Source organism: Sinocyclocheilus rhinocerous, unplaced genomic scaffold (assembly GCF_001515625.1).
Source record: "Sinocyclocheilus rhinocerous isolate Xijiao unplaced genomic scaffold, SAMN03320098_v1.1 scaffold2648, whole genome shotgun sequence".
In the NCBI taxonomy this organism is placed as follows: Eukaryota; Metazoa; Chordata; class Actinopteri; order Cypriniformes; family Cyprinidae; genus Sinocyclocheilus; species Sinocyclocheilus rhinocerous.
The window spans coordinates 313,971-318,369 of record NW_015655994.1 but is presented as its reverse complement, the minus strand read 5'-3'; the positions used below and the strand labels follow the sequence as shown (position 1 = coordinate 318,369).

General features: G+C 41.1%; 1 pseudogene; it reads left to right on the top strand.

Annotated features, from left to right (window-relative positions):
* LOC107719055 (myosin heavy chain, fast skeletal muscle-like) overlaps nucleotides 1-2,197 on the top strand; it is a 26,159-nt pseudogene extending 23,962 nt beyond the window's left edge.
* The last annotated feature ends 2,202 nt before the right edge of the window (nucleotides 2,198-4,399 follow it).

Below are 4,399 nucleotides of genomic sequence, written 5' to 3'. Positions count from 1 at the left end.
GTTTTAAATTCATTTTAAACCTCTTAAATCAATTTTTAAATAATTTTCAAAGTTTTAAATTCCTTGTTTTATTGTTGTGATTTTTTCATTTCTTTTATGTAAAGCACTTTGAATTACAATTGTGTATGAAATGTGCTATATAAATAAACTTGCCTTGCCTTGCCTTACTGAAGGTGCGTGAGTTGGAGGCTGAAGTTGAAGCTGAACAGAGACGTGGTGCAGACGCTGTGAAAGGAGTGCGCAAATATGAAAGGAGAGTGAAGGAGCTCATCTACCAGGTAAAACTACACTGGATTTAGACATTTAACACCTTTCATTATAATTTACAAAGTTTAAGTAAGACCATGAGCAATATTTACACCCAAAGACTGAGGAAGACAAGAAGAACATGACCCGTCTGCAGGATCTGGTAGACAAGCTGCAGCTGAAAGTGAAGGCCTACGCAAAGGGGTGGGAGGGTATTCTTAATATATATATATATATATATATATATATATATATACACATAAACACACACACAAGTTTAGGATTTTAAAAAACAGCATGTAACTTAATTTATCTTTTCGGTTACTGAAGAGCAAGGATGAAGAATGAAGATGAGCCATCACACCACATCTACAAGCAAGCATATAATATGACATACTTGTGCTGTGTCTTATATATGCATTAAATACAGTTTCTCAAGGCACTATCTGTTTGTGTTATTGTAGCTAAACTGGTAGATCATGGAGCCAACAATGCCAAGATCACAGGATCTCAGGGAATGCATGAACTAATAAAAAAGAAATACCTTCAAGTCAAGTCACCTTTATATATATATATATATATATATATCGTGCTTTATACAATACAAATTGTCAAAGCAGCTTTACAGTGTTAAACAGGAAAATAATGTTTCAATGATGCATACAACAAATTCAGTTCTGCTGTGAAGCAGCTCTAAAATAAGTACAGTAGTATTCAGAAATTGTATCAGTTAAAGTTAGTTCATTGTTGATTCAGTTCAGTTTAATAACTGTGTTAAATTAATCAATTATGGAATGAGTTCAATTCATTTATAAAACAGCTCTGGAGAGAACAGTGATCATCATCCAGTTTGGTTCAGTTCTCTTCCAATAGTGTCTGTGCAATTAAGTCGTTATTGTTATGTTATGGGACACAAATATTATGTGTCCCCAAATAAGTAAGCCAAAAGGCGACAGTGGCAAGGAACCCAAACTCCATCAGTGACAGAAATAGAGAAAAGACCTTATGAGAAATCAGGCTCAGTTGGGGGGGCCAGTTCTCCACTGGCCAGAAGAACCAACATGATGTGGTTTAATTCCAGGCAAGACATTTTGTGGATTGGTATTATTCAGAAAATTAATCCGGTTCCTTGTGCTTCAAGATTGAATACATCACATGGTGAAGGGATCGAAGCTGGCCACAGGGTCTGTGCAGAGCTTGAAGTGTCTACTTTTAAATGAAGTAAGTCATATCGAAAACAAATATTCTCTGATAAAGTAATCTGTATGAAACCAATGAGAGGTAGTTTTTCCAGTATGGCCTCAGAGAGGAGAAAGGCGCTGTGTGCAAGCACCCACACCCACCAGTTCACCTAGGACTTACCTGTTTGTACTCAACAACACCTTAGAAAAAACTAGCTCCACTCGGAGATTGTAGAATCTCGCAAAGGTATTGGGTGTAGACCAGCCAGCATCTCTACAGATGTCTGCTAGATAGGCGCCATTCAATAGAGCCCAGGAGGCAGCAACACCTCTAATAGAGTGTACTTGCAAGTCCTAGGAGACACAGCATGCCCTGGGTATTGTATGACAAATGGATGGCATCCACCAGCCAGTAGGCTACCCTCTATTTGGAGACTTCTGCTGTCTCTTGAAGCAGACAAAAAGCTGCTCTGAACATCTAAAGCTCTCTGTGCAGTTCAGGTAAATGCACAAAGTGCGTACTGGACACAGCAGGGAACGGACTGGGTCTACCTCATCAGGTGGGAGTGCTTGCAAGTTCACGACTTGATCCCTGAAAGAGGTAGAATTCTAGGTACGCTTTGCTAACATAGAGCACTTACAGGTCCCCAACCCTCTTGGTGAAAGTGAGTATGGTCAAGAGGGCCGTCTTCAAGGAGAGAGCACTCAAGAGCAATCCCAAGAGGGAACAAGTCATGGTCTCTGAGGATTTAAACTCCTCGCACCTCTGAGGAACCTAACAATCAGGTCGTGCTTTTCAAATGACTTACCTTCCACAGTGCCACGTACATTTTCAGGGTTGAGAGGGAAAGCCGCCCCTCCAGCCTCTCCTGTAGTAAGGAAAGCACTGACCTGATGGGGCATCTCTATGGGTCTTCTCCCCGGTAAGAATAACAATTAACGAAAAGACGCCACTTCAACCATACAGCTACCTCATCGAAGGGGCTCTGGTGTGAGTGACTGTGTCTATCACTGCCAGTAATAGCCCACTCAGGTCTTCCACATCCCATCCTGGGGCCAGACATGGAGGTTCCAGAGGTCTGGGCACGGGTGCCATTTCGTGCCCTGTCCCTGAGTAAAAAGGTCCTTCCTCAGGGTGATTAGACAGAGAGATGTTGAGAGGAGAACGAGCTCCCGCCACCCTTCTTTGTTATGATGAAGTAGGGACTGTAAAACCCTTGCTTCGTCTCGGCCAGAGGGACAGGCTCTATTAATCTCCGCATGCAGGACAGTAGTGTTCTCGCCTCTTACTGAGGTGAAAAGGATGCCGATGAACTTGGGCGGGCACCACGCAAACTGAATTGCATAACTGAGTCTGATCATCCTGATTAGCCATCATGATGGATTGGAAACTGCAGACTCTGCACAAGGGGCACCAAGGGAATGACCCCTTTTCGCCCAAGTCATTGACAGAGCATGTCACAAATGTCTTTTCATTGCAAATTAAAAAACCAAAACTAAAAGATAAAAAAACAACATTCTTACCCACCCATAGTGTCAAATACCTCTTACTTCTAAACTCTTAATTCATTTTGTCTGGTCTGTTTGGGCTGACATTTCCGACAGTGCCCTATATGATTTAAACATTTTTAGAGGTACACTCAATAATTTGTACTCATTAAAACATTTTATTTTTGCAGAAAAATAAAATGGCTATACTTAAATACTATAATTTTTCTGTTTAAAGTGATGTGCAATAGACTCTAGTCATAACAGCAGTGTAATAACAGTTTTATTTTACATCTCACAGGGTGGGGGGGGCGGCAGTTATAACACTATTGCTCACAGAACATTAATCATCAGAACTGATAGCAAATAACTTTTTCTACAGTGACATCAGTAACTAAAATTTGAGGACAACTGACATTTTAGCCATTGCAGTAACATTACTGAGTACATCTTTTAGTTACAATATAAATGTGTGTAAATGTTTATGCTTGCTTGTAGATGTGGTGTGATGTCTCATCTTCATTCTTTTAAAGTGAAGTGACGTGTAGTAAAGTATGATGACCCTTACTTCTGAATCTGCATTTAACCCATCCAAGTGCACACACACAGTAGTGAACACACACACACCGTGAACACACACCCAGAGCAGTGGGCAGCATATTGCTGCAGCACCCGGGGAGGAGTTGGGGGTTCGGTGTCTTGCTCAAGGGTCTCACCTCAATTATATTATATAATTATATACAAATATTGAGGGTGGAAGAGAGCGCTGGTTATTCACTCCCCCCAACGACAATTCCTGCCGGACCTGAGACTCGGACTCACGACCTTCGGGTTACACAGGGTTTTTCCTGCATAGAGAATTATGAGGCGGCCGCCTCCGCCAAATTTTGTGCCGCCTCTGGTTGTCGACAAAACTCAGGCAGTCACGTGCAAGCGTCATTGAACAGCGTCCATTAGGCTTTTTAGTCCAAAAGTGTACATATTTGGAGAAATACTGATATCTTTAGACATGTTTACTTGATATTTCTTTACACAGAATCATCTCATTTCTATTCATTTTCCACTGATTTACGCGATCCGATGAGCATTAGATGCTTCCAGCGCTGCCTGTCTGCATTTTCTCTTCCGCGATCGCTGTTCTGATACAGATGCTCATTCACTGCTCATGTGTCAATCATATTACGCGTTCAAATCCCGCCCAGTGTCTCTTCCGATGACGAGCTTCCATATCTCTTCCGCTTTCAGTTCCGTACATAAACCCAAGGAAACGCTTCAACACACGAAACATGAAGCTAATTAACACACGATTACGATAGTATATGGTTTGTATGTGATTTTCATGAGATTTGGGGTATTTTCATAACAATAAAGAATGTTTACATGAGAAATGCTAAGCTGCTGTAGCTATTAGCTGAGTATAAAAGGCTACAAATAGCTTAACAACATTATATGACCAAAATCCACATTAGATAGCAATCGGAACC